General features: G+C 48.3%; 1 protein-coding gene across 1 annotated transcript in view; it reads right to left on the minus strand.

Annotated features, from left to right (window-relative positions):
• ASMTL (acetylserotonin O-methyltransferase like) overlaps positions 1-9945 on the minus strand; it is a 114271-nt gene extending 104326 nt beyond the window's left edge. The window contains exon 1 of the mRNA XM_077294677.1: positions 9687-9945. The gene's annotated coding sequence lies outside the window, so the exon portion shown is untranslated. The remainder of the gene's footprint in view (positions 1-9686) is intronic.
• Between the last annotated feature and the right edge of the window lie 1179 nt (positions 9946-11124).

Raw genomic sequence — 11124 nt, forward strand, 5'->3', positions numbered from 1 at the left:
GTTTGTGCCAATTGATGACAAAAAGATTCGCATTTCAAGGGTGTCAAATGACCCATCATCTTTCATTGCCCATGTAGATAGATCTGTCAGATCAGAAATGCCTTTTGTGCCAAATGCTAACCTCCAGCCAGGGCAATACATTGCCTGCATTTACGATTGGAACTGGTGGATTGGAAATATTTCTGAAATTTCAGTCGACGAGCATGATGCATTAATAAATTTTATGCATCCTCATGGACCAGCTAACTTCTTTCACTGGCCTGTGAGAAATGATACATGCTGGATTCCCGAGCAGTCAATCATTGCAATAATTCTAGCACCAGCTGCAACAGCAATGGGCCGACAATACAGCTTCTCTGAACCGATTATGTTGCAAATTCAGCAACAATTCCAGACCACTTAGACTGAACATTATGGCTTGGGAACCAACAAAAGATACCCAATATTAGGCTTGGGATCCTAGGCAAAGACACCCACCCTCAGGCTTCGGAACCTGCGATAAAGAGACCGCCCGAGGCTCGCCTTGCACGGCTATCGGCCATGGCTCCTAGGCGATGGGGCTGCCAATTCTCGAAAGACAGCATTATTACAATTCTTAATAGGATTATAATACCAATTCTTAGGGAATTGGTTGTGGTATAACCACCATGGACCAACGCAAGGGTTTGAATAGTGCAGTTACCATTCATTGCGTATTAATAAATAACACCATGTTCAGTGGAATTTTTCATTTCTTAAACTGAGAGACTCCAAAAAAAAAAAAACAATGATCCTTGTAGAGAAAAATGTGCTCTTTCTAATGATATCAGAATTAATATATTTTAGGGGTACCCTTTTTGAGAAATTTGACCTAAAAAATAGAATTAGAACTTACCGGTAATTCTCTTTCTAGGAACCTTCCACGACAGCAGTATCGGAGGATGTCTCCCCGCCCTAATAGGGGACAGGAACAGGAAGAGGTTAAATACCCTCCCCTTCCTGCACCCACCAGTGTTTTTTTCTGGACACAGTAGCATGTTTAGTTACAACTTAAGTGCAGGAAATATTTAATACATAAATCAGATAGGGAGGGAAATTAGTGCTGTCGTGTAAGGTTCCTAGAAAGAGAATTACCGGTAAGTTCTAATTCTATTTTCTCCAGTCACCTTCCACGACAGCAGTATCGGAGCAATACCAACCGCTAATTTCTTTAGGGAGGGACAACAGCCTGGAGAACTCGTCTGCCAAACGATAGGTCCCTGTTGAAGTTGAGCCTGTAGTGCCTGGTGAAAGTATGAACTGACGACCAGGTGGCGGCTCTGCAAATCTGCTCCGAAGATGCGCTACCCCTCTCTGCCCAGGAAGTTGAGACTGCACGGGTGAAGTGTGTTTTTAGAGAAGCTGGAGGAGTCAGGTTCTGGGATGAGTAGGCAAGGCTAATGGCCTGTTTAATCCAATTTGCTATTGTACTTTTGGCTGCCTTCTTGCCTTTATTTCGTCCTGACCACTGGACGAATAGATTCTGATCTACCCTCCAACTTTCTGTTTGTTGAAGGTAGAATAGGACTACTCTGCGGACGTCCAGGGTATGAAAGACTTCCTCTTTTGGGTTAGATGGATTCGGACAGAAAGAGGGTAAGATAATTTCCTGATTTCTATGGAATTCAGAGACCACTTTAGGCATAAAGGAAGGGTCTAATCTCAGGATTATGCTGTCCATAGTTACGGTCAGGAATGGCTCTCGGATTGATAAAGCCTGTATCTCCCCTATGCGCCTGGCGGTAGTGATAGCCACCAAAAAGACCGTTTTTAGGGTCAAGATTTTCAAGTTGGAGGCTGAAAGGGGTTCAAACGGGTCACCGGTTAGACTCTTTAGGACCAGATTCAAGTCCCACGGAGGGGTGTGGATGAGACGTCTTGGACGGATTCTTGTTGCCGAAGCTATAAACCGTTTGATCCATCGGTGATTTGCCAGATCTTGGTCAAAGAAAGATCCGAGTGCCGACACTTGGACTTTTAGGGTACTTGGTGAGAGTCCCAAATCCAAGCCATTCTGAAGAAATTGAAGGATCTGAGCAATCTTCGGGTTAAATGGATCTGGTTTGTTCGGAGAACACCATGAAGAAAATTTCTTCCATATTTTCCCATAGATGGCATTGGTTATCGGTTTCCTACTTTTTTGTAGGGTTTCAATCACGTCTTGAGAAAGCCCCCTGGCTTTCAGGATTTCGGGCTCAGAAACCAGGCTGCTAACTTCAGCTTGTGTAGGTCTGGATGAAATAGAGGGCCCTGTTGAAGCAGGTCGCGTCTCTGGGGAAGTAGGATTGGACCTTCCAGGCACATGTCTATTAACGCGTTGAACCAGCTTCTTCCTGGCCACCATGGGGCTATCAGGATGGTTGAGACTTGATCTATCTGGATTTTCTGCAATGTTCTGGATAGTAGCGGAATCGGCGGGAAGGCATATGCTAGGGTAAATTCCCAAGGATGGGAGAATGCGTCCAGTCCCCGAGTCTCGTTTGAGGTGTTTAGGGAGAAAAAGTTGTCTGTCTTTGTATTCTGTCTGCTGGCGAACAGGTCCACCTCCGGGGTTCCCCACTTCTGGACCAAGGACATGAACACCTCCTGGTTTAGGGACCATTCCCCCAGATGAAAATCCCTCCTGCTGAGGTAATCTGCCTGGGAGTTGTCCAGTCCCTTTATATGTACTGCAGAGATGGACAGAAGGTGTTTCTCTGCCCAGGAAAAAATCCTTCCAGCAGTTAACTTCAGGCTTGAGTATCTCGTGCCCCCTTGGTGTCGGAGGTAGGCGACAGTGGTCATATTGTCGGACATCACCCGTACATGGTGACCTGGATGAGGGCCGATGAAGCTTTTAGCGCCTCCTCCACTGCTTTTAATTCTCTCAGATTTGAGGAGCTGCGTCTCATATCTGGGGACCACAACCCCTGAAAGTGGGATTTCTCGATCACAGCACCCCAACCTCTCTGACTTGCGTCTGTTGTAAGGACTCGGAGAGGGGTCTGATCCCAGCTGACTCCCCGCTGTAGGTTTCGGGGGTTCTGCCACCATGAAAGGGAGGATCTTACATGAGTGGGAAGAGGGATCTTCCTGGATAGAGCCATCTGGTGTCCTCTTGAATAGGCCAGGATATGAGATTGTAGAGTCCTTGTATGGGCCTGTGCCCAGGGAACTGCCTGGATACATGATGTTAGAGAACCCAGGATTGACATAGAGTCCCTTAGAGTTGGGAATTTCTGGACTCTGAATCTGGAGATCTTGTGGATAAGATCGATCCGACGGTCCCTGGGTAAGAAGGACATTCTCTTCTCTGAGTCCAGAAGAATTCCCAGAAATTTCTTCTGTGGAGATGGTTGGAGATCTGATTTTTCCAGATTCAGAATCCACCCGAGAGACGTTAAGATGTTGAGAACCTTTGTCACGTCCTGATTGAGGCGAGAAGCTGACGGTGCTATGAGGAGGAAGTCGTCCAAGTATGGAATGACGCAGACCCCTGTTGTCGGATAAAGATTATCACTTCCAGCATGATCTTGGTGAAGACCCGTGGGGCAGATGATATTCCGAACGGAAGGACATTGAACTGGTAATGGCTGATCCGATTGTTCTGGGAAATGGCGAACCTGAGGAACCTCCTGTGGTCTGGATGTATTGGCACATGGTAATATGCGTCCCTCAGGTCCAACGTGGCCATTACCCAGTTCCGTCCAATCAACGGGATTGCTGATCTGATAGATTCCATCTTGAATCTTCGATATCTTATCACCTGATTTAGGGGTTTCAGGTTTACGATGATACGGTGTTTCCCTGAGGGTTTCTTCACCAGAAAGAGATGGGAGTAATGGCCTTCTCCTCTTTCCCGATGAGGTACATGGGAAATTACTTTTTCCCGGAGCAGGTTTAGAATATCCGCTCTCAGAGCCTCCTGAAGTTTTGGAGATTGTGGGGAAGTGATCATTAGATGGTAAGGGGGAGGACTCTCGAATTCCAATTTTAGGCCGTCCCGTATGGTACGCAGGACCCACTGATCCCTGGTGATCTCCTGCCACCTGGAGAGAAAATCCGAGAGTCGACCCCCGACCTGGGAGCAGTCATTGTTTTTCAGAGGACTGCTGGGGCTGGGGAACCATGATGTTTCTGGTTTTCCCCCCTTTGGGGTAGCTCCATCGCCCCGTTTTGCCTTTTCCCCTATAGTTCTGTTGGGTTGGTTGTTCACGAGGGGGACGAAAAAACCGCTTCCTCGGGATCCTTTGTTCTGGAAGGGCCTTCTTTTTGTCTGACGCCTTGTCCAGGATGTCGTCCAAGGCTGGTCCAAAGACATGATGGCCCTGGAAAGGAATACCACAAAGTTTAGACTTTGAGGTAATGTCTCCTCCCCAAGACTTAAGCCACAGGGCCCTCCTAGCTGAGTTTGTAAGGACAGCGGATCTAGCGGCCACTCGGACTGATTCCGCGGAAGCGTCCGCAAGGAATCCGGTTGCTTTTTGGAGCAAGGGGAGAGAATTAAGGATGTCCTCCCTGGATGTACCTTGTACGAGGTGGTTCTCTAAGGTACGAAGCCAAAGAAACAACGATCTGGCCACACATGTTGAGGCCACGTTGGATTTCAATAAGTTGGTTGAGGTGTCCCAAGATTTCCTCAGTAAGCTCTCTGTTTTACGATCCATAGGATCTTTCAGTTGGGAGGCATCTTCGAAGGGTAGGGCCGTCTTCTTGGTTACCCTTGACACCTGAACATCCACTTTGGGCATATCAAATAAAGATCAATCTCCCTCCAGGGGAAAACGGTTTTTAAACTCAGATGCGGTGTTCAGTCCCTTCTCTGGCAGGCTCCACTCCTGGAGAATAAGGTTCTCGATGTTTTCATGTATGGGGAATCCTTTTACCCCCCCCAAACATCTCATCCTGCACGGAGTGGTCCTCTGTCTCCTCCTCTACCCCCATGGTGCCTCTCACCATGGAGATCAATTCTTCCAAATCCTCAGAGGAGAAGAGGTATTTTCTGCTATCGGATTTGGGAGCAGAAGTGGAAGTAGAACCCTCTTTTTCCCAGCTATATTCTGAACCCGAGGTATGTATCTCGCCTGAGTCAGAGTCTGAGGCTACCCGGCCCAATCTCCTCTTTTTAGGAGGGGGAGGCTGCGGAGTCGGGGCTCGAGAGAAGTTTGCCATAGAGGACTGAACCTCCTCCCTGATGAGGGTTCTAATGCTATCCATTAAAGAAGGCTGTTCGCTACGCAGCACCTCGTCTGTGCATGGTTGGCAGAGCTTCTTTGTGTATGCTGAGGGGAGCTTGGCTGAACAAGCACCACATTTGCGGCTGGGCTTCCTAGTACCAGTGACCTTGTCTCCCTGGAACGAGAGAGAAGGTAGACTGAGCCGCTTAAACTTTTAAAGGAAACATGGACAGCAAGGGACATCATCCCACTACTTACAGTAGAGGGGTGCGCGCTGGGCTCTGCAGCGGCAGAGTGAGAGGGTTTGTCACCGTCCATACCGTCAGAGATACAGTCATAGACAGATGTCTCACTAGGAGGGCTCCCCAGTCAGGAATAAATAGTCTTACCGAGATTCCAGCGAGTTTGGTGCTCCTCCTCTCCAAGTGTCCCTGGGGGGGGTCCCAGACACCCGCCCCAGTCGCCGCTGCTGTTCCTAGGCGCAGAATGCCGGCCGGTGCGCGCCAATTCTCCGTTCGAAAAAAACGGAAGTCCCGGAGCGCGGCACTTCCGGTGCGCGCGCGCCAGCCCGCAGCAGCGTGTGAGAGAGGAGGAAGCCGTGGAGCTGCAGGAGGACCCCGGAGCACTACACCGCTCTGCTTTACCACTCGAAAGTGGTGCAGGGAGAGCGGGCGGAGGTCCCAAGTCGCGCGGAAACCGCGGAGATGGGAGCAGTCTGGGAGAGGAGGAGAGCGGAGCTCCCGACCGCGACTGCCCGGCTGACAGGTAACCAGCACTCCCGTTCGCCGGCCACGGCAGCACTATCGGAAAACCTCTTCTTGCCCCATAGGGGACAGGAAAAAACACTGGTGGGTGCAGGAAGGGGAGGGTATTTAACCTCTTCCTGTTCCTGTCCCCTATTAGGGCGGGGAGACATCCTCCGATACTGCTGTCGTGGAAGGTGACTGGAGAAATAGGTAAAATTCGGTTTTTTTAAGTTTTTCGTCATATGTGGGTGTGAATATTTCCACAAATACATATGCTTTGACCGTGATATTGCAGCAATGCAAAGTCATGTAGATGGTGTAGATGGTTGGTGTACAGGGCAAAGCACCAGTTACTATTGGTTTTTGGTCTTGAGTTATATATGGGCAAAGTTTGGCATAAATTTTATGTGACGCGTTTTTCAAGCTACTTTGACACAAAATTGCGGCCAAAATATTGTTTTGTCATAGCCGGTAATAATTTTATCGTGTTTAGCAGCAAAAGTTGAGCTAGTATGCCAAATTTCAGCATCATAGCCAGTATAGAACTCTAATGGCTATGTGCCAAAGTTTGCAAAATCCTCTTAGCTGAAGCCGCAGGCTTGGTGGAACCTCCAGTGAAAGGTCAACAGTGCCCAATGTATTTGAGATCTGGCCCTAAAAATTTACAGAACCTCTTTTCAAACATACATGTACATCCTTATAAATTTTCAGCAAAATCGGAGAAGGTCGAGTGGGGACGATTTTTAAAACTGGTCCACTTGATATGGAATGACCCAAATGCAATTTCCTTCGTCAGGGATGGTCCACCTGGACCACCGACGGAGAAGAGCAGCATGGAGTGCCTGTCACCAGCCAGGACAGTGATATATTAGATCAACTAACCAGTTGCCGCAAGCCATCTTCTGGAACCATGTGGACCCCACGAGGATTCTCCACTCCCTGCCTATATATGATCGAACGGCAACCTCACCAAACAGGGGAAAGGTAACAAACTTTGATTCCAATTGTTGACTGAATCCTCTTTGGTGTATTGAGGACTTATACTGACAACTATGCCCATCAGGCTTTAATACCTTGAATTCATATCTAAAAATAACATATGTATACGAGTTAACAGTGAATATTAGCAGGTTTTAGTGAGAGCCTACACTAAGGTATCCTTTTAATCAGTTTGGCCTTAACTGTAATACTGTCCTTGACCCTTATAGATACCTTCTGGTTACATATCTACCTCATTTTCTCAATACATCCTAAATTATCCGATTATCCCACTCCTTTCGGAGGTAGGTAATCTTAGTGCAAATCACTGGTATCCTGCCATCATTTTTTGTTAATTATTCTAATTTTCTGAGATAATGACTTTTGGTTTTCATTGGCTGTAAGCCATAATCATCACCATTAACAGGAATAAACACTTGAAATAGATCCCTCTTTTGTAATGACTCTATATAATATATGAGTTTCACATTTTGTATTCAAGAACTGAAATAAATTAACTTTTTGATGATATTCTAATTTTGTGAGAAGCACCTGTACATGTCATGGCAGGAATGGGCAGCCAGGGCACCGCAGAACAAGTCGGATCGTATACAATTATATTTGGTTGTACGTTTATCCAGAACAGAATCTGCTCCTAATAAGCAGCTCATAGAGCCGACTCTCAATCCCCTTGTAATATAGAAAGCAGAGGGACCTCACTGAATATTATGGGGTCTGCCTCGATTATGTTTTGCATCAGGTTTTAGAAGAAAAGAACAAGTTCTGTATAATGCACAATTCTTCCATTCTATAAACGCACACATAACCCCAGAACCCTATAGTAATCCTGGGGTCCTCTGCTTCTATCTGAATCAGTCACGTAAATGGATCCGTGTATCACACTATTCAATTTGTTCCAAAAAATGAAACGTAGGAATGTAGCCTTAAAGGGGTTTTCCACTACTAGGACAACCCCTTCTTAAACTAATTGTTCGGCCCTGATAAAATAATAAAGCCTATACTCCCCTCCCGGTGTCGGCACTCGCGGTCCCGGGGCTGTGATGCGGTGGAATGACCCGTGATCCCCGGCACCCAATCAGCGCTGGCTTCACTGTCTCCACCTTCAGACAAGTCCGGGCTGCAGCTGATCTTGGCCGAGTCTTCATGTTCAATTTGACAGGAGGCGGAGACAGTAACGCCAGCGCTGACTGGGCGCCGGGGATCCAGTGTTACACCGCATCACAGCCCCAGGACCACGAGTGCCGACACCGCGGCATCAGAGCCGGGACGGGAGTAAAGGTTTATTTATTTTATCGGGGATTAAGTTTAAGAAGATTGTCCTAGTAGCGGTCAACCCCTTTAAAGGGAATCTATCACCAGTTTTAGCTATGTAATCTGAGAGCAATATGATGTAGGGGCAGATACCCTGATTCCAGCAATGTGTCACTTATTGGGCTTCTTGATGTAGTTTTTATCAAATCTGCATACATTTTCAATCCTGCATCACGGCAAAAAACATAGATTTCCCTCACCCCAAAAGTGCAGACCACTGTGATGTGCGACAGTTTGTGGACTATTGGCCAGGCTAAGGCCTCTTTCACATTTCTGTCGGTACGGGGCCGTCGCAAACCGTCGGCCCGACGTACGTTGTGCAAATAGTGCACAACGTGGGCAGCGGATGCAGTTTTTTGACGCATCCGCTGCCCATTATGAGTCCCGGGGAGAAGGGGGCGAAGTTCCGGCCACCACATGTGCGGTCGGAAATGGCGGTTCCGACGGATGAAAAAAGATTATATTGAATATTTTTTCATCACGACGGGCTGCAAAATCACAACGCATCCGTTGCACGACGGATGTGACGTGTGGCAATCCATCGCAGTGTGTCGCTAATGCAAGTCTATGGAGAAAAGACGCATCCTGCGGGCAACTTTGCAGGATGCGTTTTTTCTCCAAAACGACGCATTGCGACGTAGGCCATAAGACGGAAATGTGAAAGAGGCCTAAGGCTACTTTCACACTAGCGTCGTACTCGGCACGTCGCAGTGCGTCGGGCCGACGTACTGACGCTAGCGTTGTTTGCGCCGCACAACGGGGGCAGCGGATGCATTTTTCCACGCATCCGCTGCCCCATTGTGAGGTGCGGGGAGGTGGGGGCGGAGTTCCGGCCACGCATGCGCGGTCGGAAATGGCGGACCGTCGGCACAAAAAAAGTTACATGTAGCGTTTTTTTGTGCCGACGGTCCGACGCAACACGACGCATCCGTCACACAACAGATGCGACGTGTGGCAATGCGTCGCTAATGCAAGTCAATGGAGAAAAAACGCATCCTACAAGCACTTTTGCAGGACGCGTTTTTTCACCAAAACGACGCATTGCGACGGATGCCAAAAAACGCTAGTGTGAAAGTAGCCTAACTGGGCAGGCAACCACGGGGCGACCGCGAAAGCATGCTGGGGGCGAGCATCAACCCGTCTAAAAATGAATGTTGTCGGCAGCACATGCTGCAGTGTGAACAGGGGACGTGCTGCCGAGAACATGACGTTCCAGAACAATGGGCCTGACAAGTCGGCAGTATGGCGCGATGACTGGGTACCTGGCAGGAGCAGCCCGAAAGACATCATGACATGACTATCTGTATATACACATACACTCAGTACTAGTACTCCTACTGTGCTGGCCACAGAGATGTCACGATGCATGCCGCAGCACTGAGTGTTTACAGTAAGCTGCACTACTGTCGCGATACAAGGCAAAGGCGATACGATATACCTGGCGCCCGGTACTTACAGCTGTCCCCGGCTCCGGTCTGCACTGGCTGCCGACCATTCAGGACAAGGACCTTAATGACGTCATATCAGTCATATGACCGACATAGCCGTGTACCACGTGACCGCTCACGGAATCCGCGCAGGACAGACACGCAGCGGGGCTTTCAAATGTAAAGAGAGGCGGCTCCGTGTGTGGTGTGAGCTGTCAGTCATGAGCGACGTGAGAGGAAACGGAGCTCGTTCTGTCCGGACCCGCGTCTCTGCTATGGAGAGCTCCTTTCTTCCGTACACATGCACTTGTTTATGTGTGCTTACACAACCTCACCACCAGGGGGCACACTGAGATCACGTGATAAGAGACGCTTTCTCGCTCTTCCATATGAATATGTGCATTGTGCACACATGAGAGCTTTTTCAGGTGAGTTCTCCCTGAAACCCCCCAGAGAAGACGCTCAGAAAAGGCTCTAAAGACCATCTGCGTTTCTATGTGACAGCAAGGTGACCTTTATATTCAGGCTTTTGAGCGCCTTTTAACTACCTCAGCTTTCCAAAGACAACAAGGGCTAAAAGGAGTAAGAGGTCCCTTCAGGCGTTTTCACTCAGACCACACTCTCTTTTTTACAAGTCACAGTGAAGGCTCAGACGACGCTCTGTTCTTTACAAGTTAGGCCGGGGTCACACATGCGTGTTTTACGGACGTAAGAGCGCAGAAACTACGTGCGTAATACTCGCATAACATACGGCACAATGATTCTCAATGGGTCTCGTCCTATCAGCCGTATATTACGGATCCTTAACATATGGCGTTCTACGGCCGTACAAAATCGCAGCATGCTGCGTTTGTCAGCGTATTGCGCAAATAATACGCCAATGAAAGTCTATGGGGGCGAGAAAAATACGGATTCCACACGGACCAGCAGTGTGACTTGCGAGAAATACGCAGCGCTGTTAGTGAAAAGTCGGTAATTCAATTGCCGGCTTTTCATTTCTCCTGCACAAACCCGACAGGATATGAGACATGGTTTACATACAGCTAATAATTTACAAGCAGGAGCCCTGCAAATGCAGCTGTGCTCGTGCTTGTAATTCCCCGGCGAATGAAGGAAATGTAGGTCATTGACCTACATTTCCTTCAGTCGCGGTGATGCGCCCCCTGGTGGATGTCCTCAAATGACCTGGAGCGTGGGAAAAAGTTCCCAGGCTGCAGTTCATGAGAACATCCAGCAGGGGCGCATCACCGCGACTGAATGTAAGTATAGATCACTGCTTTCCTTTCAGCACCCGGGGATTACAGGCACGAGCGAGTGGTTTAGCGCAGCTCATGCCTGTAATATTAGTTAACCCCTTCAGATGGATTACCTCGTGGGACGTGATAGGACATCAGAAGGTATGTATATTGTGTGTTTATTATTTTGCCAAGCGAGGGTGTTGCTGATGGATTGAGAGAGCAATAAATT

This window comes from Ranitomeya variabilis, chromosome 3 (genome assembly GCF_051348905.1).
Source record: "Ranitomeya variabilis isolate aRanVar5 chromosome 3, aRanVar5.hap1, whole genome shotgun sequence".
NCBI lineage: Eukaryota > Metazoa > Chordata > Amphibia > Anura > Dendrobatidae > Ranitomeya > Ranitomeya variabilis.